Genomic DNA, 24,903 nt, shown 5'->3' with positions numbered 1-24,903 from the left:
TCTCAGGAATGTTTCTTAACCCCCTAAGTCTTTAGTATCCTCTTGAATAATCTGGAGCTAGTAAGATTGCTTATCTAATAGCGTGTTTGGGAATTAAGTATGAGAATGGAGATAAAGCAGTGTTGGGCACATAAATGTTGCTCCATAATTATTAACTGTGATGATTGTTACATTTCTACTACAAAATATCAGCTCATGATCAGTTTATAGAATGATTTAAAATGAGGCTTAGCAACACATGTATCACAGATAACCAGATGCTTTTATGTGAGAACTGATCCCATCTTCATATTCCCAAAACTATGACTTTTAAAACCTGTCATCACCATAGATTTTAAGAGATGTGTTGAAGAGATACAATCACAGGATTTGTCTCCAGATAGATTGGGTTGGAATATCAGTATCATGGAGATTATTCCCTTTTCCCCCTTGGAACACTAGATTTTTATTTAGATACCAGTCCCTCCTTCCCACTACCCATATGCTATAAAGAACTGACCAAAGCTTGGACTTAGGGGACCTGCAATCCCTTCCCCCTACCCAAAGTAATTGTTCAAGAATGCAAGCCTCGGGGGTTTCAAGATGGCGGCCTAGAGGGTGGCTGCATTTCATGTTGCTCCAGGACTCAGGATTCAAAAGAGGAGATATTGAGACGCTTGGGACCAACTCAAAGCAGCCGGGTGACTCTCACCCCCTGGGGAGGCATCCCGGATGGGACGGTGCTCCCGGAACGCAGGAAACTTTGTGAAGTAGAACTGCCGGCGAGACGCCCCTCCCCCCGCTGGAGCAGTGAACTCGGGCAGCTGGGAGCGCCGTAAAGGAGGCCGCTCGGCACAGCGCTGGGACTCGGAGCAACCACTGGGGCTCCGGCGGCTGCCCAGGGGAAGAGTGGCGAGGAGAGCTGTGTGGACTCAGGACACCGGGGCCTGCCCTGAGGAGGAGGAGGAGGAGCGTGGCCACTTGGATTCAGAGTGACTGCACCAGAGCTACAGGCGGTTGCCAGAGGAGAAGCCACGCAGCGAGCTGTTTGGACTCAGAACGACGCTTCTGAACCCCGGGGCCTGCCCTGAGGACGAGGAGGAGGAAGAGGAGCGCGGCCGCTTGGATTCGGGTAACTACACCAGAGCTACAGGCGGTTGCCAGAGAAGGGACTGCGTGGCAAGCTGTTTGGACTCTGACCACTTCTGAACCCCGGGGCCTGCCCGGAGGAGTAGGACGAGGAGGAGGAGAAGCGCAGCGGGCCGTTTGGACTCGCAGTGGCTGCATTAGCGCTCCAGGCGGCTGCTCAGAGGAGAAGGTGAGTGGTGAGTTGTTTGGTCTTAAAGTGACAGCTCCTGAATACAGGGGGTTGCCTGGAGGAGAAGCGTGGTGGGACGCTTGGTCTTGAGTGGCCGCACCAGAGCTCCGGGCGGTTGCCCAGAGGACCCGTGCAGCGGGTCACGTGGATTCAGAGCCACTCAGAGGGACTGCTCCTGAACACCCGGGGGGTTATCTGGAGAAGGAGGAGGAACAGGGAGGGTCACTTCGACTCGGAGTGATTGATTGCCCAGGGCTACGGGTGGTTGGTGGGAGGAGGAGGCACGAAGTGAGTTTCTTGAACTCCTAGTGACCGCACCGGAATACTGGGCGGCTGTCTGGAGGAAGAGGCCTGTGGCGGGTCTCTGGGACTCAGAGCGATTGTTCGGGGCCACAGGTGGCTGCTCAGAGGAGGGGCCACACAGCCAGGCGATTAGGTGCAGAGCAGGGTCCCAGGATCTAGGAGGCTTCTGGGTGGAAGAGCCGCACAGAGACAGGCTTAGGGCGGAGCGAAGGTTCCAGGCCTGTGGGCAAATTCTCTGAGGAGGGGCAGCCTAAGGAGATTCATCTGCGAAGGGTGAGGCTCCCAGGCCCAGGAGGTAGGGCCGGGCCCCTGGGAACTTTGCAGAGGAAGGCAGCCCAGCCCAGGCGGTAGCTGTAAATTGAGGGGAACCTCTAGGAGGGAACTGACCAGCGAGACCTCCCCACCGGGTGAGTCTTCCCTGGTGGGTGAGGTTTCCCCACAAGGACGGTAAAACCAGAGACTTAGGCCCAAACAGGCCTTGCCTCAGCCCGCAGCCTAGGTCCCCTTTGGATGACCATTGGTTAACAAGTGGAGGCACCTCTGCCCACTAGCAGGGATTATACCCCACCTGAAGGCCACCACTCCTAGAGAGGCAGCTTCCTTGTGGAGCACCACATTATCAACTTCCTCCATGACTTCAGCCTACTGAAGGCTAAGGGGGGATATATATAGAAATCTTCAGGGACATTGTAAGTCAATAGAGGAAATCTGCAATATCTCAGCAGTCCACTGATACCTGAACAATATGAGAAAACAAGGAAAGAAAATGCTGCAAACAAATCTAGATGTTACATCAATAAAACCCAATGACAACATGGCAGAAGAAATGACAGAAAAGGAGTTCAGAATGTACACAATTAAAATGATCAGAGAAGCAAACGATGAGATGAAAGAGCAAATGCAAGCATTGAATGATCGCACCAATCGACAGTTAAAAGAGCAAATACAGGAAGCAAAAGATCATTTCAATAAAGAGTTAGAGATATTGAAAAAAAACCAAACAGAAATCCTTGACATGAAGGAAACAATAAACCAAATTAAGAACTCCATAGAAAGCATATCCAATAGGATAGAACACCTGGAAGACAGAACCTCAGACACTGAAGAAAAAATATTTAACCTTGAAAACAAAGTTGAACAAACAGAGAAGATGATAAGAAATCATGAACAGAATCTACAAGAACTATGGGATATCATGAAAAGGCCAAATTTAAGAATTATTGGGATTGAGGAAGGTCTAGAGAAACAAGCCAAAGGAATGAACAATTTATTCAATGAAATAATATCAGAAAATTTCCCAAATCTGAAGAATGAAATGGAAAATCAAGTTCAAGAGGCTTATAGGACTCCAAATACACAAAATTACAACAGACCGACACCAAGGCACATTATAATGAAAATACCTAACATACAAAATAAAGACAGAATTTTAAAGGCTGTGAGAGAAAAGAACCAAATTACATTCAGGGGGAAACCAATACGCATATCAGCAGATTTTTCAATCCAGACCCTAAAAGCTAGAAGGGCCTGGAACAACATTTTTCAAGCCCTGAAAGAAAATGGATGCCAACCAAGAATCTTATACCCAGCAAAACTTACCTTCAAATTTGACGATGAAATAAAATCCTTCCATGATAAACAAAAGCTAAAAGAATTTACAAAAAGAAAGCCAGCATTACAGAACATTCTCAACAAAATATTCCATGAGGAAGAGATGAAAAACAAAGAAGCAAATCAGCAAAGGGAGGAATTATCCTAAAGGAATTGTCAAATAAAGGAGGAAACAAGTTGTGTCAAACAAATAAATAAACAAAATTTTAAAAATGAACCAAATGACCGGGAAACCAAATCATTTCTCTATAATAACCCTGAATGTTAATGGCCTGAATTCATCAATCAAAAGACATAGACTGGCAGACTGGATTAAAAAGAAAGATCCAACAATATGTTGCCTGCAAGAGACTCACCTCATAGAAAAAGATACCCATAGATTAAAGGTGAAAGGATGGGGAAAAACATACCATGCACATGGACTCAGCAAAAAAGCTGGAGTATCCATCCTCATTTCCGATAATGTGGACTTCAAGCCAAAGTTAGTCAGAAGGGATAAAGAAGGTCATTTCATACTGCTTAAGGGAAGCATAAATCAGCAAGATATAACAATCATAAACATCTATGCCCCAAACAGTGGCTCATCTATGTATGTCAAACAAATCCTTCTCAATTTCAGAAACCAAATAGACCACAACACAATAATACTAGGTGATTTTAACACGCCGCTCTCACCACTGGACAGATCTTCCAGACAAAAATTGAGCAAAGAAACCATAGATCTCAACAACACAATCAATAATTTAGACTTAACGGACATTTATAGAATATTCCATCCAACCAAGAGTGAATACACTTTCTTCTCAGCAGCACATGGATCCTTCTCTAAAATAGACCATATATTATGCCACAAAGCTAATGTTAGCAAATACAAGAAGATAGAGACACTAGCATGTATTCTATCAGATCATAATGGATTGAAGTTAAAAATAAATGAAAGAGTAAAACACAGAAACTATTCCAACATTTGGAGATTAAACAATATGCTATTATATGATGAATGGATAACAGAAGATATTAGGAAGGAAATTAAAAAATTCTTAGAGGTAAATGAGAACAAAGAAACATCATATCAAAATCTCTGGGACACTATGAAAACAGTACTTAGAGGGAAATTTATTTCATGGAGCGCATTTAATAAAAGAAGTAAAACTCAAAAAATAAACAACCTAACACTACAGCTCAAAGCCCTAGAAAAAGAAGAACAGAACAGCACCAAAAGTAGTAGAAGACAGGAATATGTAAACTCAGAGCTGAAATCAATGAATTGAAACAAAGGAAACAATACAAAAATTGACAAAATAAATAGTTGGTTCTTCGAAAAATAAACAAAATTGATAACCTTTAGCCACACTAACAAAGAGAAGACGAGAGAAAACCCAAATCACTAAATTCGGAATGACAAGGAAATAGTCACAACAGACAGGATGGAAATACAAAACATAATTAGAAGCTATTTGAAAATCTATACTCCAACAAAATAGACAATTTTGAAGTACATCAACAGGTTTTCTAGAGACAGAGAATTGCCTAAACTGAACGAGGAAGGACATAAACAATTTAAATAGACCAATTTCAAGTACTGAAATAGAAGAAGTCATCAAAAGCCTACCAACAAAGAAAGTCCGGGACCAGATGGGTTCTCAGCCGAGCTCTACAAAACCTTTAAAGAAGAGCTCATTCCAATACTTCTCAAAGTATTCCATAAAATACTTCTCAAAGTATTCCATAAAATAGAAGAGGAGGGAATCCTCCCAAACTCATTCTATGAAGCCAATATTCACACTGATACCTAAACCAGACAGAGACTCATCAAGGAAAGAAAATTTCAGACCAATATCCTTAATGAACAGCGACGCAAAAATTCTCAACAAAATTTTAGCAAATCGCATACAAAAAACATATTAAAAGATAGTGCACCATGATCAAGTGGGTTTCCTCCCAGGGATGCAAGGGTTGGTTCAACATCAGAAATCAATAAACGTAATTCACCATATTAATAGACTTAAAGTCAAGAATCACATGATTATTTCAATAGATGCATAAAAAGCATTTGATAAAATACAGCACCCCTTCATGCTCAAAATACTAGAAAAAAATAGGGATAGTGGGAACATTCCTTAACATTGTAAAGGCCATTTATGCTAAGCCCATGGCTAATATCATTCTAAATGGTGAAAAACTGAAAGCATTCCCCCTAAAAACTGGAACAAGGCAGGGATGCCCTCTTTCACAACTTCTATTCAACATCGTTCTTGAGACTCTGGCCAGAGCAATTAGACAAACCAAAGAAATTAAAGGGATACAAATTGGAAAAGAAGAACTCAAACTATCCCTGTTCGCTGATGACATGATTATATATTTAGAGGAACCTGGAAATTCCACCAGAAAACTCTTAGAACTCATAAGTGATTTCAGTAAAGTAGCAGGTTACAAGATCAATGCCCATAAATCCAACGCATTTTTATACATAAGTGATGAATCTTCAGAAAGAGAAATTAGGAAAACTACCCCATTCACAATAGCCTCGAAAAAAATAAAATACTTGGGAATCAATCTCACAAAAGAGGTGAAAGACCTCTACAATGAGAACTATACAACACTAAAGAAAGAAATTAAAGAACACCTTAGAAGATGGAAAGATCTTCCATGTTCTTGGATAGGAAGAATTAATATTGTCAAAATGGCCATACTACCTAAAGTGCTATACAAATTCAATGCAATTCCAATTAAAATCCCAATTGTGTACCTTACAGAAATAGAGCAAGCAATTATGAAATTCATCTGGAAGAATAAGAAACCCAGAATAGCTAAAGCAATCCTTAGCAGGAAGAGTGAAACAGGGGGTATTGCAATACCAGATCTTCAACTCTACTACAAAGCAATAGTAACAAAAACGGCATGGTATTGGTACCAAAATAGAAAGGTAGATCAATGGTACAGAATAGAGGACACGGACACAAACCCAAATAAATACAATTTTCTCATACTAGACAAAGGTGCCAAAAATATGCAATGGAGAAAAGATAGCCTCTTCAACAAATGGTGCTGGGAGAATTGGAAATCCATATGCACAGATGAACTAAAACCCATATCTCTCACCATGCACGAACAAAACTCAAAATGGATTAATGACCTCGGAATCAGACCAGAGACCCTGCAGATTATAGAAAAGAAAAGTAGGTCCAAATCTTCACCTTGTTGGTCTAGGACCAGACTTCCTTAACAGGACTTCCCATAGCACAAGAAATAAAAGCTAGAATCAACCACTGGGATAGATTCAAACTAAAAAGCTTTCTCTCAGCAAAGGAAACTATCAGCAATGCGAAGAAAAGAGCCTACAGAGTGGGAGAATATCTTTGCCAATCATACTTCAGATAGAGCACTAATCTCCAGAATCTATAAAGAACTCAAAAAACTCTACTCCAAGAATTCAAATAATCCAGTCAACAAATGGGCTAAGGAAATGAATAGACACCTCACAGAAGAAGATCTACAAGCAATCAACAAACATATGGAAAAATGTTCAACATCTCTAGTAATAAGAGAAATGCAAATCAAAACCACCCTAAGATTCCATCTCACCCCAATTAAGAATGGCGATTATCAAGAATACGAGCAACAACAGGTGTTTGGCGAGGATGTGGGGAGAAAGGTACACTCATACACTGCTGGTGGGGGCTGCAAATTAGTGCAGCCACTCTGGAAAGCAGTGTGGAGATTCCTTAGAAAACTTGGAATGGACCCTCCATTTGACCCAGCTATCCCACTCCTTGGCCTATACCCAAAGGACTTAAAATCTGCATACTACAGAGATACAGCCACATCAATGTTCATAGCTGCTCAATTCACAATAGCCAGACTGTGGAACCAACCTAGATGCCCTTCAATTGATGAGTGGATAAAGAAACTATGGCATAATATATACAATGGAATATTACTCAGCCATAAAGAATGATAAAATTATGGCATTTGCAGGCAAATGGATGAAATTGGAGAATATCATGCTAAGTGAGATAAGCCAATCTCAAAAAGCCAAAGGACGAATGATATCGCTAATAAGTGGAGGATGACACATAATGGGGGGGAGGGAAGGGTTAGTGTTAGGGTTAGAGTTAGGGTTAGGGAGGGGGGCAAGTATGGAGGAAGGAACTACTGTATAGAGGATAAAGAGGGGTGGGAGGGGTGGGGGGAAGGGAAAAAATAACAGAATGAATCAAACAACATTACTCTATGTAAATTTATGATTACACAAATGGTATGCCTTTACGCCATGTACAAACAGAGAAACAACATGTATCCCATTTGTTTACAATTAAAAAAAAAAAAAAAAGAATGCAAGCCTCAGCCAATCAGGGCACTTAATCCAAAAGGATTGACTTAATAATGGACCAATGAGCTGTGAGGAGAAAAGTGGCAGTCCTGAGAGTGCAACTTGAATACCTCCTATTCTAGCAGCACAACTGATCAAGGACCCAGGTGCTGCACTCAGGTAGTCACCCCCAAGTTTGTGGATCCGAAGGAATATTAACACAGATTGGTTCCTGGGAGACAAAATTTGTATGTCAGTTGATGTTGACTAAAAAATTCTCTTAAGATTTTGCTTAGACTGCACAGTATAAGCACTTCCACCAACCTCTCTCCCTCTTTCCTTCACTCCATGCCAGAGTTCAGTTAGAGTCTGACTCCTCTGCCAGCCTTCACAGATCACTATTCCCATCCACACTTGTTTTTCCCTTTGAGAGCCCAGCAGATATAATCTCATCCTGGTGTCTGTTTTTTTGAGGAATCTCGCCTAACACAGGTTTCCTGGAAGCTTTTAGAAAGTATGTCTCTTTGTTCTGAAAGTAGGTCCTGGGGAAAATGTTCTTGCATCCTCTGGATATATGAATGTCATGGAAAGCCTAAAACTGCCCCCATGATTTCCTAACAGGAGTTCTGTTCTCCAGGTTAAATATTCCAAATGCTTCAATCTTTCTTTGTACTAAGTGGTTTTCAAACCCCTTACCTGCTGGCACCTAGAATGATGGATTAGGTAGAGAAGACAGAAAATTCTGTAAGACTATATTCACTTGTGCTTCTCCATAAGTATTATATGGCTTTAGCTTTTGGAATTTCTATAAATGTATTTTTTTTTTTTTTTTTAGGAATTTGGTAGTTACCTTCACATATTTGAAAGACTGGCACACAGAATGCAACTATTAAATGTTTATTCATTCACTCTTGAGTAAAAGGAGCAGCAGAGGACCTGGATTCCAGAGTCAAACTGAGTTCTAATCCCAATTGTGTCTCCTATAAGCTAGGCATGCTTGGGCAATGTAACTAATCTCTGTGTACCTCAGTATCCATCTCTGTAAAATGTTCCCCAACCTTGCTGATACTGAGTAAATATCTAAGAATGAAAGACTGCTAACCCTAGCCATGTATGAATTAGAGATGTCAGCAGGGACTTACTTTCTAAATACTCTTTCTACTCTCAAATTTTAGGATTTTACTTCTGAATTCCAAAACCAAGATGGCACACTGTGCTAGATCTGAGGTTGGCAAACTGTCTCTGTGAAGGGCCAGATAATGACTACCTGAGCCTCTGTGGCCCACGCAGGCTAGGTTGAGCTACTTAACTTTGCTACTATAGTGTGAAAACAGCCATACACAGTGTGCAATGAATAGCCATGACTACGTGCAAATATAACTTTATTTATAAACACTGAAATGTTAGTCTCATGTAATTTTCTTGTCATAAAATGTTATTCTTCTCTGTGAGAGAATAGCATTCTTGAGAACCATTTGAGAATAGCATTCTTATCCCTCAGACTACGGTTGGGCCTATGAGCCATGGCTTGGCTTCTCGCCCCCTGTGCTAAATGAGGTATAAGGGAGGTTCCCAGTTGAGGATGAGGTGTCATCTGAGGTTGAGAGTTCAATGACAAGTCAACATCTCAGAAAAACTGAGACAGAACCATTTCTGCTCTCATTAGTACAAAAGTCCTTGGATGTAAGAAACAGTAAAACTTGCAATGAACTGGGGTTTTGACATAATGACAACCATCTTCATTGAGCTTATCTTTTCTGAATAGGGTCTCTACCTTTCCCATCTGCTCTCTTTATAAATTTTGTATAATTTTTGATAATTAGAGAATCCTGGACTCTTTCCTGCATCCTTTGACCCCTTTTAAACATATCTACTTAGAATATTTGTATCATGCTTAACTCACCCTTTACACCATTTCAAAAGGCAGAACCCATTTTGAATTCTATGAAGCTCACTTAACTAGTCTTAGAAATAAAGAGGAAAAAGAAATTTAGGAAGTTGCTCACAAGTTACTCTTCATTACGAATTAACAGCTACTAGGAGTAGGTGATCTTGAAGGATACTTGTGAGACCCCAGTCACCACTGACATGGATCAAGAAACTGCTTCAGAATCTCAGGAATTAGTCTACAACTAAACTCTGTACTCTCCTATGTGCTTATTAGGAGTCTATATCTCTGTATTGCTGCTATATGCAAAATCTTGGACAATATAAAACAAAAACCCCAACTCCTACTCTTTACCTTGTTTAAGTGCAAGTGAAAGAAAATTCAACAGAAAAGTAATTTAGATGAGATAAAAAAGTATTTCTCTCTTACCTAAACGAAATCAATATAATTTGTCATAATCAAATTATAACAAACTCAGAGCTGTGATGGAGATTTCAGAAAGTCTTTAAGAATCCAGCTTGATAAGTTTTCATCTCCACCTTCTCTCGGGTAGTCCAAGTTCCAGTCTACAAAGTGAGAAAGTAACAAAGGAGGAGAGAACTCCAAGACACACATGGCTGTTCCTCAGAAAAGGTGCTCAGAAGCTGACCACCATTTATACTTACATCTCACTGCCCAGCATTTAGACACAAGATCATGCTTAGCTAAAGTGAGGATAAAGCTTAGTCTTCCTGAAAGACAAAGAAAATGTCTTCCAGGGGTGACAAACCATCTCTGCCCTGCTTGGGGCTCACTCTCTGAGAACCACTCCATCTTCTCTTCATAGAAAACCTATAGGCAGACAAGAGGAGAGTCTTGTGCTCCGCAGAAGGATCAACCCTAAGGAGAGGCAACCACTGGTGTGGAACTAGAATTTGTTGCAGGTGAGAGCACCTTCCCATCTGGGGAACCCCAGGAAGAGTCCTATTCCATGTGAGCCTCTACCTCCCAGACCCCACATTTATAAATCAGGACAGGATGTGCTAGGCAATTATTCTTGTTTTGAGGGGAAATATTTGAAGTTTCTTGTGGGTAAGCTAAATAAGTTCTATGAATAAATATATATTCTTTTTAAAAATTTTTATTTATTTTTATTTTTACAGACTGCATTTTGATTCATTGTACACAAATGGGGTACAACTTTTCATTTCTATGGTAGTACATAATGTAGATTCACACCATTCATGTAATCAAACATGTACATAGGGTAATGTCTGCCTCAGTCCACTATCTTTCCCCCATCCCCTCCCACCTCCTCATTTCCCTCTACACAATCTAAAGTTCTTTTCTCAGTTCCCCAACCTCCAAAACCTTTCTAAAATTCTCCTGGGTTTGCCCATTTGGTCTAAATGTAATCCATTCATTTTCCTTATGTTGGAAACATTTTGCTCTTATGGATTAATGAACTTTAAGAAATAAAAAGAACTATCAAGGCCTTATCTTTACTCTTAGTGTAAAGTGTAGTGAAGTAAGCAAATATGTCCAAGACATCTGGATGCCATTAAATTCATATTGCTCTGGCAAGGTAAGGTGAAGAGGGGAGAACAGGATTCATGTGCTCAAACAGATGAACCTGCAGAGAGACAGAGATATTGTGGTTTGAATTATTTGATGGTTTGTTTATAGTGAGCAAACAAAGGGATTAATTACCTAATCTTCAATTCCTATATTTTTACTTAAACACAGATTACAGTCCCAGAAAACATAACCTACAAATGATGTAGACTAGAGAATGAAATGCATACTTCTACAGGAGGTTAGCACTGAGCCTTCTCTTGCTATGTTTTCCTCTGACACGCCTGCAAAATTGGCAATATAAAGAATAGCTCTAAATTAAGGAAACTTTGTAGAAAATTATCTTCACCTGGCCTCCATAATCAAAGACAAGAATGATGTCATAAAGACAAAAGCTGTTGATGTAGGTACCTCAACTTATTCATACCTGGAAATATTCTTTGGTGTCATATGTTAATAAGTCTAATTAAAAAATAGTTCGTATCTGAACCCATCTTCTGTAATGTAGAATACAGATTTCAGTTGGTGAAACTAAACCAACATTACAACATAAACTGTATGCGTTTTTGCTACTTTTAGTTTAAACCAAAATATTAAATATACAGGCATAGCTACAAAGTAGTTTTGACTAATTTTCAACCCCTCTTCCCTGGACAACTTGTAGTTTTCTTTACTATTGTATTATGTATGTAGGTAAGTAGGTATATAGATGGGTAGATAGATAGATAGATACATAGATACATAGATAGATAGATCTATTCACCATCATAATCTATAATTTTTCAAAAATGCTGTTTCATTCCAAAGACACAGTGAAAGTGAAACTCTTATTCCTTTTGGTAGACTGAACACATACCCCATCCCTGCCCCAGCACATACCCCAGAGATATTCCTTGTCCTACTCCAGAGACAGCTGTGCAAAGCTCTCAGGCCCAACTCTCAGGCCCAGCTCTTGCTGGCTCAAATCTCCACCCTCTGGAGCTTTTCTCCTAAGTGCTGAGTCTCTCCTCCCCCATGCATCTGTCCACTGAGTGATCTTGGTTTCTCTTTGATGATTTCACCTTATTATGAAAATTATAGAGAAGTGATGAAAAATGGCATGAGGGGACTTTAATTAACTGACTTTCTCCCACCAGGCACTAGACCTTGTGCAGGCTGTGCTGGAGCTAATGTCTAAATAACCAGGAAATGTCAGAGGAGAGACGTGGCATGCACTTTCCCAAGGGGAAGCGGAACAGGGAAAAAACCAGGGGTGGGAACCAGAACTCTGTGTTCCACTCTCCCCTTTTCTGCCACTGACACACTGATAACTGGAGGTGAGCCCTGGATGATATTGTGCACAGCACATATTCACAAAGTGCCTTCAAATTCATCACTATATTGGCTCATCTGTTTCAGCTTTAGTTTGTCCCATATACAGCCCTGTACCCCCACACCATCATTATCCCCATTTTCTTGCAGCTTGTTACCACTCTAGCAGAAGATAATAGTATTTTTACTCTCTCTCTCTCTCTCTCTCTCTCTCTCTCTCTCTCTCTCTCTCTCTCTCTCAGTTTTTCCAACTCCAGGAAACATTCACAATAGCTGCCTAGTCCACAGCTGCTCTCTCACCATGCTGTGCAATGTAACTAAGGATGCGTTCTGCATACTTACATAAATAAATACCTTGCCATTACTGGGCATCTATCTAACTAAGAATGCAAAGTTGTATTTACATAGTTTCAATCTATGGAAATCTTTTGTTGGAGAAATAATTTGCTTTAATAAAAGTAACAACATTGATGGTTAGCCACCAGATGGTTAATCTTGGTTGTCGTCTTGACTGAATTGAGAGGCACCTAGAAAACAGGTAAGGCATCCCTCTGGGTGTGTCTGTGTTTCCGAACCATTGGCAGGTAGGTCAGTGAACTGAGTGGGGAAGACCTGTGCTGAAGGTGGGTGCAAGGGAAAGGGGAGAAGAGGTGAAGCTCATGTGCCATCAGATCTTCTTAACCAGGCATGTTTTTTTGCTGCTGCTGTCAAATATCAGATTCCAGATTCTTCAGCTTTGGAACATGACTTGCACCAGACATTCTCCAGAGGGCTTGCAGGCCTTTGATCTTGAACTGGGTCTGCATCATTGATCCCTCTGCTGTGAAGTTCCCGGCTTCTTAGCCTGAGCAGCTTCTGGGTTCCTGGCTCTGCAACATACAGACAGCCATTGTGAGTTTATCTCCCTCTACCTTATGATCACGTAAACTAATCTAAAAATCCCCTCTTATAAGTAGATTTATGTTCTATTCCCCTGGAGAACCAGATTCATACACTACAGTCTATGTAGCACCTACTATATGCTACCCACAGTAGTAATTAACGGTATCTCCATTCATATTCATACAAATCCTAGTGAGGTGGGCATCGTCACCACATTTATAGGTGAGCTTACCTGTGTTGACCTAAGTCACAGATCTAGGAGTAGGACAGAATTTGAACCTGCTGTCCAAATTCTTCTATACTACACTGTGTAAGCATCAAATATCTCTCTGGTTTTATTTTCCACATGATAATACGGTCCTCCCTTTAACCTTGTCTGTGTGACTGTCATCTCTTCTATTAACTGCCACTCTCATCACCATAAGAGAAATCACTTTTTCACCTAAGGTGGGTTAAAGCGAACACTGACCCCATCTGAAATGGACATGAAGTAAGCCTTCCTCCCACTTCCTGCAGGGTACTCCAGAGACATCTCATGCCAGGGCCTGGTTCCTGTGGGTGGATCTTGAGATGAAGGGTCAGATGGGGCTTGTGGACAGCTGTGCCTTTATGAGGGTCAAAGTCTCCTTCTAGGCCTGTGAATAGAAAGGAGGAAGTTTATCCAGTGGCTCCATGCTGGTTACACAGTGTCCTTTCCTCCTCCCATTTGAGTCACCAGAGAGTCCTGTCTGTTTTTCACAGGTTTCACCTGAATCATTGTAACAATGACCTTGCTGGTGGTGGAGTGTCTTGTGAAAAGAGTGTGTGCCTCAGATAACAACCACCTCGGGTTCAAAATCTACTTCTGTAGAGAGGATATGACACCCACCTTTCCCAGTCAAAATAAAATAAAATAAATCAAAATAAGCAGGGTAAGTGCCCCACAAGTGGCAGATGTATAATAAATGTCCGTGCCTTTGATTTACTCTCTGTTCCAAGAAGCCAAACATTGGGAACTCATGTAGAATTCAGGAATAGGCCAATGGACACCTAATTCTGTGACAGCCAGCCTCCAAAATAGTCCCCATGATTCCTCTCTCCCAATATCCCCACACTTGTATGGTACCCTCCCACTGGATTGGGGTTGGTACTTGTATCCAACAGAATACAGGAATGACAGAATATCATTCTAGAGGCCAGATTATAATTATAAAGGTTGTCACAACCTCTGTCTTGCTTTCCCTTGTTTCACTCACTCTAACGGAGACAAGTCCCCATGTCTTGTGGATCTTGGGTGGCCTAATGGCCCATCCAACAACCTGACTGCAACTTTGTGAGAGACTCTAAGACAGAACAACTTGGTTAAACTGCTGCCAGATTCCTGTGTGAAAGACAAATGTCCTAGACATTTTATGGCCACTGTTTAGGCAGCAATAAATTAATTCACATACATTCTCCATTCCTATTCACCACTACCTACCTCCCCCTGCAGAGATGTCCACCATATAGCTGAAATCTATCTTTCAATCACAAGTAAACTAATTTTACTTGTGATTGAAAACAAATTATAAATTGCTTGAGCATTGGGATGTAGCTCAGTGGGAGAGCATGTGCACCAGGTCCTAGGTTCATTCCTTGGCAACATACATACACACACACACACACACACACACACACAAACAAATTTTTACATTTCTTCATTTTTTTAATTATCAAATGACACATCCCACAAAGTCAAAACAATCTAACTTTCTTAATGAGAATTATCAGTATTGTAACTGGGAACCAAATTTAAAATATATTTGATTTGTTTCTCTTAGAGGGCCTGTTTTAATGGAATACACTGAAAGAATTTGAAGATCTGTGACTTTTTGAAAGTCAAATACTCTTAGGTACTATAAAGCACACTGAATGAAAGAAAACCATAAATCACACTATAAAGATGTTTTTATCATCCAGAGACTTTCTCTCACAATAGATTGATACACTGTAGGTGATCTTGTTCACACATTCCACTACCTTCTCTTGACAATCTGCCATGTGCCAGGAACAAGTTAGGAATAGAAAAAATATTTGCTCCATAAATTCAGAATATTGATGGTCTAGAAGGAAAACATTCTAATCACTGAATTTGTATTTTATTTTTTACTTTATTTAGCTCTCTCTCTCTCTCTCTCTCTCTCTCTCTCTCTCTCTCTCTCTCTCTCTCTCTCTCTCTCTCTGTATATATATATATACATATATACATATAGAATTTTAATCAGAAATTTTAATTTATAATTATTGACTATATAGAGATACTCAAAAGCAGATGATGAAAATGAAGCAAGTTCCAAGGAATTTAAAGTCAGATATTTTGTTATAAATTAGAAGGAAAGGATGAGCAACACTGGTTATCCAATTTGTATGGCCCAGTGCTAGATAAAAATGTAGGTTCCTTGTTCAAAAATTCCTAAGAATATGAACATGAGAGCAGACATTAAATTCAGCATAGTCACTGAGTAAAGAGTCGATGACAGCTTCCCATTAAGCTGGCCCTGGTGACAGGATGTGCTTTGTAGCTTCTAGAAGAGATCTCTGTGGAGTTAGATGGTAGAAGCAAAAGAGAGGCCAGGCCAGGAGTACATGTCATGGAAGGACACTGAAAATCTCCTGTTTAACTAACAGGAATTACTATTTCCACGGTACTTTATATTTTACAGAGCACCTCTGCCAGATCCAGTATCTCACTTAATTGAAGTGACAATTGTGTGAGGTATTAAGGTGATCCCCCTCACCTTAATGTACAAGTTTGTACAGAAGGCAAACTGTACTTGGGCCCACAGTGGTGAAGGGCCTCACTGAAGGCCACTCAGCCAGTACAGGACGAAAAATGCAAACCAAGATCAATACACCCTGCTGCTAAGAGTTGTGGGTTGCAAAGAGACACAGAACTTTACATCTGCAGTCTAGAATTCACTAGTGTAGGTGGGAAGTGACAGGTGGGACATCAACAATCTGTTTTAATTGGTTGTTTTCATGCCTGTGGGTCTGACATAATTTTAGAGCTATACCAGACTAAGTTCCAGATCCCTAATCCCTACTCGCCTTCTCCTGTTTGTCTCCTCATCCTCCATAACAGCTTGAGATCTCATTTCTCCACCAGTTTCTAGACTAGACAATAAAACCCCCATCAACCTAGAAATCTCCCCTCAGGCTTGCCATGTTATAAGACCCAGGAATCTGAATTTCCTACACCTGACTGTTGCACAACCACCTTTTGAAATATAAAGCACACAGCTCTATTTTTAATAGCAACCTAAAACCCTCTTGAAAATTGTAGATGTCATCTTAACTAATCTCTCTTCTTTCCATAGATGACAGCTAGTATGGAATTTGCCAGCATAAATTTGCACTTGAACAAAACAAGTTTAACAGTCATTCTTAAACTCATTTCATTTTCTCTACTCTTATACTTAAAATCATGAAAATTTATGTTTTTATGACAAATTTTAATTATGAAAGATCAAGAAGCAAATTATTAAAACAAAAACCACATTGCTCTTTAATAGTACTATCTAAAATGGCATTACTAATGAAATATTAGCTTTTAATTGGGTAAATATATAAACTTGATTTAAGTACCTCCTCAACTCTAATTAATAATTTTCCCCTTTATTTCATAATGTTTCCCAGTACAGGAAGTCCAATGTCAAGTACAACATATTTCCCTTAAATTCCAGTTTTATTTCCGACTTGCTGTAAGGCACTGGTGCAAGTTTCTAAATTCTCTATATTTCAGTTTTTTTTTTTTTTTTTTTTTTTTTTTTTCTGGCTATAAATCACTAGTTCATAGTGCTTGCCTGGCTTACAAGGATCTTTGAGAAATCCAGGTTCTAGTAGTGCAAGTCATTTTAAAAGTACCAAATATCATTATATTTATGATTACAACCTTCTTGACAGTTTCATCATGCTATACCATAGGAAATATATATTTCAAAATAATAACAACAGAAATTATACAGGTTTGGGAAGGGGTATTCTGAGATCCAGCAAGAGTTAGAATACCTTTAAAAGGATGTTAGCCAGAGCTGGGTGTGGTGGCACATACCTCTAATCCCAGCTACTCAGGAAGCCGAGGCAGAAGGATGTCTAGGGAGAAGATCAAGTCTATCCTGGGCGATTTAGCAAGAACCTCTATCAAAATGAAAAAAAAAAAAAAAATTGTACTGGAGATTGAACCCAGAGGCACTTCACCACTGAGTTACATCTCCAGCCCTTTTCATTTTTTATTTTGAGATAGAGTCTTGCTGAGTTGCTGAAGTTATCACTTAGTTGGCCAGGCTCAAAAAGGGTTGGGTTTGGGGTTGGGTTTGTAACTTAGTGTTTTTCTAGCATGCACGAGGCCCTGGATTCAATCCCCAGGGTTGGAAAAAATACAAACACACACACGTACACACATATGGTAGTTGGTGTGGGGTGTATGCCTGTAGTTTCTAGCTACCCAGGAGGCTGACAGGGAGAATCACCTGAACCCAGGGAGTTCTAGGCCAGCCTAGGCAGCATAGTGAGATCCTGTGCAAAGAAAAAAAAAAAAAAAAAAAAGAACTGAGCCACAAGCACCAAGATAATATTCAAATCCAGAGTCTACTCATATCTCATGATAAACATAAGAGAGGAGACTCTCAAGAATGATGTACGCTATCAACTGCTAAACTAACATTACACGTGAACATATAAATGCAGAATATAAAATGGTATGTATTAGAAACAAATAATATTTGTAACATGTAATAATATCTGTTATCATCACCTTTGTTTTTATTTTATCCTATTTCTAATGTCTATTCCTCAGGGCAATAGGATAGAGTAAGAAATATCAAAAGTGGAAAAAAAAAAAATGGGAGAGTACCAGGAAAGAATGGAGAATCAGGGCAAAAATCTGAAAGGGTATCTGAAGGGATAAGGATGAGAACATAAAGAAAAGAGAGAGAGAGTGGGGACTCACTTGACAGACTTCCTGAAGGAACACTTGCATTCTGTTTGGGGCTCTTCTCTGTCCTGCATGATGGTTTCTGCTCCTTGCCTTGACCAAATCCCTCAAGTGGTGTTTCCTTGCCTTAAATACGGAAGTCAGTTCCATCCCTTGCATGAGACGCTCTTGCTCTTCTACTTTTCTAGTGAGTGCTAATCCCCCAACATCCAACCCCAGCCCTCACACAAGGTTATGGGTTTGATTCGTTTTTTTCCTAAGTTCTCCTCCTCCCTGCCAAATTTTCCCTGGCTGATCCCCAAGTAGTTGTTTCCTCCCAGCTCATCCTGTATGGTATCCCTCCCTATTTCCCTTCATTTGTTTTTCTTGTAGTTCTCCTACACTCTCTCTTGTTTATCTTCTGAGCCATCATATCCTCTATTAGCTGAGGTTATCTCTGGGTGTTGACTCCCATCCAGAAGCATTCATTTTCTTTTGACCCTACTTTAAAAAGGAATTTCAGTTAATTATTTATGCATTTTGTTCTCCCAGAGGGATGATCACTCAGATTTTCTAAAGTCCCTGCTGTCCTACACTATTACACAATTTCATCCGCTGGAAGACAGCTGGCAGGAGACATGACAACCCAGCCCTCTCTTTAATCTAAGGATAAAGATGACCAGCCTGCCTCCATGCTCTACCATCCCTGTTTTTGAAAACTCCTTCTTTGATGGCATGGCATTATTGGTTGTAAATTCAAGCAGGAGACAGAAAAAAAGTAACATTGAACTCTATTCCTTTTTAGGACATTAAAAAAAAAAAAGTAAAAAAAAGTATTATCAAATTAAGCTCAACTTTAATCTTATGATAGCGTTAACTTATGGCTTTTGGTTTCATTTTATGCAAATGACTGCTTATATAAATCTATGTTCATATGTAAGCTACTGGAGTGGACATGGAAGCACTCATGGAAGAAATTGTGTGAAGGCAGAGTGACATTTGTCTTGGATACTCTTTCTTTACAGATTATGACTTGGTAGCTTTGGGGACTATGTGGCCTTATGGGAATACTGTCTTGATTTTTCAAAGAGACACACACTATTTTAAAGGTATTAAGGGAATTTCTATATAACCTCTTTTTAAATGAGCCAAGTCAGCCAGAGGCTGCCTTTTGTTCCAAAGGTTTAAAGTACTTGAGAAGATCTTTTTTTTTTTTTTTTTTTTGAGCTGAAGAATAAATGCCAGTCAGGGAAAGTGAGACCTAGAGAAGTTACTCGTTACGCATGAAGGACTGGTGGTGAAGGCAGGATCAGACGGTGAGCTACTGGCTTCTTTTGCTACCCCCTGCCTTTACGTTCAAGGCTCAGGTACGCCAATGACAAATACAGACTTTTCCACAGAAGGCAAGGCACTGGAGAGTCCTAATATTCCCACTTATAATAGCTTTCTTTTTCCTTATTACATTACACAATTACAATTCAAAATGTACTATCTTCCACTGTATCACACCACCAAGCATGGACCCCAAGAGCTTCTCTGGTCTTTTTATTTTTTATAAACTATAAGCATGTACAATTGAAAACTCAGAATTTCTAATCAACAACATTCCTTTCACATAAATTGCTTAAAATTTCAGAAACATGTCACTTGCCCTCTTACATGGATTTCTAAGTTCATGACGTGAAGACAACAAGAGTGTCTTTTCACTTTAAACATAAAAAGACAATTTAGAAACAGGCAATTCTGATAGATTTTTCCAGGTGCTTGTGACACCCTTGAACACAACATGGAAACCCCTTGTGATTTCCAGAGCACTTCAAAGATTACAACGTGATCATATCCTAATGATGGAATGAAACTCGGTACGGGCAACCGACTCTTCCTGCACTTGTCCTACATGTATTCACGTGCAGACAGACATGTGATTTGAATCATTCTTCTCCTCTTTCCCTGCTCCTAATTCCTTTCTTATACTCCTCTTAGTCCTCCACCTTTTTTCACCCTAGGAAATATTAGATGATCCCTTCATCCCATCACTTTCCTTTAGACCACAGTTGGCAACATCCTTCTCAGACATCACCTTCATATTTGCTGCTGCCTTATAAGGTGACTTTTCACTATCACCCAAATTATTTCTCACTTTGTCTCTCACTGTGCACCAAATTACCATGCGCTCAGCAGCTTCTAACAACATCTGTTTATTAATTTGCAGTCCTCTAGGCCTGAAGTCCAGCTCAGTGTCACTCAGTTCTCTCTTCCAAGGATCACAAAGAGGAACTCAAGCTCTGAGCCAAGTTGAGTCTTCATCTGCAGGCTCTGAGTAGACATTACTCTAGGCCCACTGAGGTCACTGGCAGAATTCAGTCTCTTGTGGTTATAGGACTAAGGGCCTGGCTTCCTTGATGGCTGCTGGCCAGGAGGCCTTTCTCTTTAAGGTTGTTTGAATTCTTTCTCAAGTGGTCACCTGCATCTTCAAATCAAATCCCCTTCACTCTTCACATCTCTCTGACTTCTGTCTCCATCTGGAAAAGCCCTGTTTGAAAGATTTCCTGTGATTAAATCAGGCCCACCCAAGTTAGCTTCTCCCATCTTCAGGCCAACTCTGCCATCAAACATGATACAATCACACGGCTGTATTCACAATTCTGGTTGTAGGGCAACCAGAATTCTCATACTTTGCTGACCAGAGTGAAAATTATTACAACTGCTTTGGGATGCTGTTTGACTGTTTTATGTCCAACAAAACTGGACATACCCATACTTGATACTCAGTAATTCCACTCCTAAGTATATACTCAACAGAAATGTATGAACCTATGGGTGCATTTTAGGAGTTTTTCACACTGCAACCCACTTTTTTGGCCACATCTCAGGAGGAAATATCTTGGTTTGTGGATTTGACCTTGGGCAGAGGTCAAAGTAGAAGAGGAAAGAAAGCAGATGAGGTATAAGGGTATTTGGGTGTTATAATCATGCTCCTTGCCTCCCTTAGCTGGACTACAGTCCTTCATTGCCTGTCCATAGACTACTTTCCATTTCATCAAATTTGTATTTCTCTTTCTGGCATATTATATCCCACCTTTCAGAGCACTTCTCGGAAACTGCATTTTGCAGAGGCTTCTTGATTTTTCTTCATATGCTCCTTCCATGTGTCTTCACAGAAAACGCACAAGCAGATCTCTTGCCTTTGGGTCTCTTACAATTCATAATGTACTACCTTTTTTGGGTTAGCATACAAACTGAACTTTCTGTTGCTCTAGGTAATATGGTATATAATAATTTCTCAGCCTTGAGCTGGCCATTTCCACAAGATCCTCCTTCAGAGACACCTTCCTAAGACACAAAAAGCAGTAACCATCAAGGGGGGAAGTATTGATCAATGGAATGAAATTAAAGTTAAGAACTTCAGTAAAAAGGTAAGTCAGAGACTGGGAAAAGGGAGTTTCAATACATATTCTGACAGAGGGCTCTTATGTGGAACATAGAAAACACTCCTTTGAATCAATTAGAAAAAGGAAGAAAATAAAAAAAAAAAAAAAAAAAAAAAAAAGCACATATCATAATAGACACTCCACAAGAGAATATCCCCAAACAGAAAATAAACATATAAAAAGGCACCTACCTTCATTAGCCATTGGGGAAATGAATGTTAAAATCATAATGCAAAAAATACAACATATCATTCCAAATGGCTGATATAATGAATCAGATATTGTAGGGCAACCAGAATTCTCATACTTTGCTGACCAGAGTGAAAATTATTACAACTGCTTTGGGATGCTGTTTGACTGTTTTATGTCCAACAAAACTGGACATACCCATACTTGATACTCAGTAATTCCACTCCTAAGTATATACTCAACAGAAATGTATGAACCTATTTAACAAATGGCATTTACATGAATGTTAACTGCAGTTAACATTATATTAACTTATATATAATTTATTTCCAAACTGGAAAAAAATCCAACTATCCATCAACAGTGAAATGGATAAAAGAAATCATGATACAGTGGAATAATATAAAGGAACGAGCATTAAACAAATTGCAGCTATACACAAAAAAATGAATGAATCTCACAATAATATTGAGTAAAAAGAGTCAGTCACAAAAGGAACATGTCATGACTCCCTCTTTTATAAAGTTTAAAAACAGACAAAAAGTCATCATTGATTTTTGAAATCAGAAGAGTACTTACCCACGGGTGTTAAGAAGGAGACACAAGAAGGCATCTGGGGTGTTGGTGAGGTTCTGATTACTGATCCAGATACTAATCATGTATGTGTTCATTTTGAGAAAGCAAATGGAGCTGAACACTTAATTATTTATACCCTTTATACATGCATTTCATAATTCAGCAGAAAATCTCACATTATGCAAAATAATTTATATATCCAATATCTTTCCTACCCGTGAGTGTGGAACCACATCAGTTTATTCATTACAATATTAGCAGCCCCTGGACAGAGTCTAACTCATAATGTTGCTTGTTGAATGGCTGATTAATGAATTCTTAAGAGTGTTTCCTAGTACATCCTTTTCTTCTTCACTGGACTAGCATTCCCCCATGTTTTACCCAATATCTTTAGATATTACTAGGCAATTGTTTCAGGTATATGAGCTTGTGGAATGGGTAACGGACAGCAAAATGCAGTGAGGGAGCTGGAATTTAAGCTTCCCAAGGGCAAAAGCTTTTTTATTGCTTGTTTACTGTGCAAGCAGGCACTATTCTGATAATTTTACATGTACTATAGAAGACCTTTTAAATCTTCATAACAAGCAGCGATTTTCTTACCTATGCACATAGTAGGCATTTGAAAAATATTTGAGGAAGTATTATAAAAGGTACGTCTCATTCCTTTCCTCCCAGCTTCCCCACATAGTCATAACTGCAGACTAATGGTCTGTCTCAGTGGGGTGGAATGGGGAACTGGAAGAGGGAAGGCAGGAGAGTTTTGACAGGGTGGCAGATACAGATGTTTGGCATCATCCCCAAATGAGATTATATGTGCAGCAACATTCACTCATAGGACTGGAAGGAGTCATACTGACAGAATCTTTAGCTTGGGTCCCACTGCCTACAGTGTTCCCTACTCATGTTGCTTACGTATGTCATGTTTATTTTGAAAAGCAAAATAAGTACTTCATACTTACTCAAATGCATGTGCTAAAAGTACTAATTTCTTAAATATAAATATTAAAAATACAACATGACATCCATAACCCTATTTTGGTATTTCTTCACTTTTGAACATAGCAGGATTTTTTTTTTTTTTTCAAATGGAAGTGGCTCAAGGCACTTTGACTTTGGAGAGATGCTGACAAATGGGCAATTGAGTTCAGTGCGTGCAGCAGGATTTCATCTCATGCCAACTTGAGTGTAACCACTGCTAAGAGAGAAGGAAAAATGGTCATAGCTCATGGGCTGATTTGAATCACTGAAGCCCATAAAAAAACCTGAGGCTTCTTTTATTTTTAACTCTTTACCCTGCAAGAGTTGTGCCCAGGATGGCTTTTAAAGAGTAACAGAAATGCTTGAATTTGCTTTTCATTTCCGTCCCTATCTCAGGGCTCCGGGGTGCAGATTCTCAGGAGGTTTTGATGACAATAGCAACACCTTCTACTTAGACGGGATTTACAATTCATTTGAGTCCCCTTCAGTCCTCTGAAGAGCCCTGTCAACAGTAACTACTCCTGTTTGAGAGTCCAACTAACAACCCTCCTCACCTCCCAAGAAAGTAGAGTGACCTGTCCCAGGTTACGGAACTACAAATGGCCAAGAATGGATCCCATTTCCTGTGATGGGGAAAAGAAGCATATCAGGATCCGCAGGCTGAGAACCATTCCATTGCCTCAAAAATTGCTGTGTTTATTGATGCTTCTGCCTTTAATTATGGGGAAAAATGTTTAAAAATTAATTTCAGTTGGCATTTTTTCCATTTTCATCCACTGAAAAAACTCAAACATTTTTACTTCTTTTAACATGTACATTTAACTTGGGAAACGGTCCATGTGAACCAGGTGAAGGAATTTTATTTTTATTTGGGCAGAAACCAAAAAGGAGAAAATACTTTTGGCAGAGAATGAAGCCACACTATTTTGAAAGGAAAAAAAGAGAGAGAGAATATAACATAAAAAGGAAAATATTTCAAATTTGTAAGGAAAAATATTTTTTACTAGAAAAATTTCCTCATGCTCTCATTTGTGCTTGGCGTAGCCTCCCTGTGGCATTACAGGCAATCTGTCTCTCAGCACCACAGCTGTGAAATATACGAACTTAAGGAGAAGCAGTCGGTTTTAACCCCGCCCTCATTTATTAGCCTCTTCACTTTCTCTGGATTTCATTGTCTTGCCATAGGCTTTCACGTTTGCTGTCTAACTTGTTTCATAATTCTATTTTACAGAATAACATCTTCATCTAGCATAGGTTAGAATAACAGGGGAAATGGTAACAATCAGAATGATGTATTATCACAAAACCACATTGACATATTTGAGTAATTTATTAGGGATGCTATTGCTCAGGCTATCCTGGAGGAATGGACTAGCTTAAGAGCATACAAAACTACAGACTTTATAACAGGAATTCCTTCTACTAGTTCAGGAGCTGGCAAACTTCTTTGCAAAAAGCTAGATAGCAAGTATCTTAAGTTTTATAGATGGTACTACCCCATCTCAACTATTTAACTCTGCTATTGCAGTGAAAGCAGTTAAGACAATAGACAATATACCAATGAATGGCTATAGCAGTGTTTCCATAAAACCTTTACAAAAGAAGATGGTAGTCAAATTTGTGAGGTGGAGCTACGGTTTG

At 39.7% G+C, this 24,903-nt stretch overlaps 1 protein-coding gene across 7 annotated transcripts in view; it reads right to left on the bottom strand.

Moving 5' to 3' along the window:
• Nucleotides 1-11,655: 11,655 nt before the first annotated feature.
• DYRK2 (dual specificity tyrosine phosphorylation regulated kinase 2) overlaps nt 11,656-24,903 on the bottom strand; it is a 55,986-nt gene continuing 42,738 nt past the window's right edge. For 5 of the 7 annotated variants that reach the window (XR_013764284.1, XR_013764286.1, XR_013764287.1 and 2 more), the window contains 2 exons: nt 13,628-13,793; nt 11,656-13,145 (listed from right to left, as the gene is read on the bottom strand). The gene's annotated coding sequence lies outside the window, so the exon portion shown is untranslated. Of the gene's footprint in view, nt 13,146-13,627; nt 13,794-22,287; nt 22,360-24,903 lie in introns of all 7 variants that reach the window. The other 2 variants (XR_013764283.1, XR_013764285.1) reach the window with 2 other exon arrangements.

Source organism: Sciurus vulgaris (genome assembly GCF_902686455.1).
Source record: "Sciurus vulgaris genome assembly, chromosome: 5".
NCBI classification, from domain to species: Eukaryota; Metazoa; Chordata; class Mammalia; order Rodentia; family Sciuridae; genus Sciurus; species Sciurus vulgaris.
This window is presented reverse-complemented; position numbering and strand designations above follow the sequence as displayed.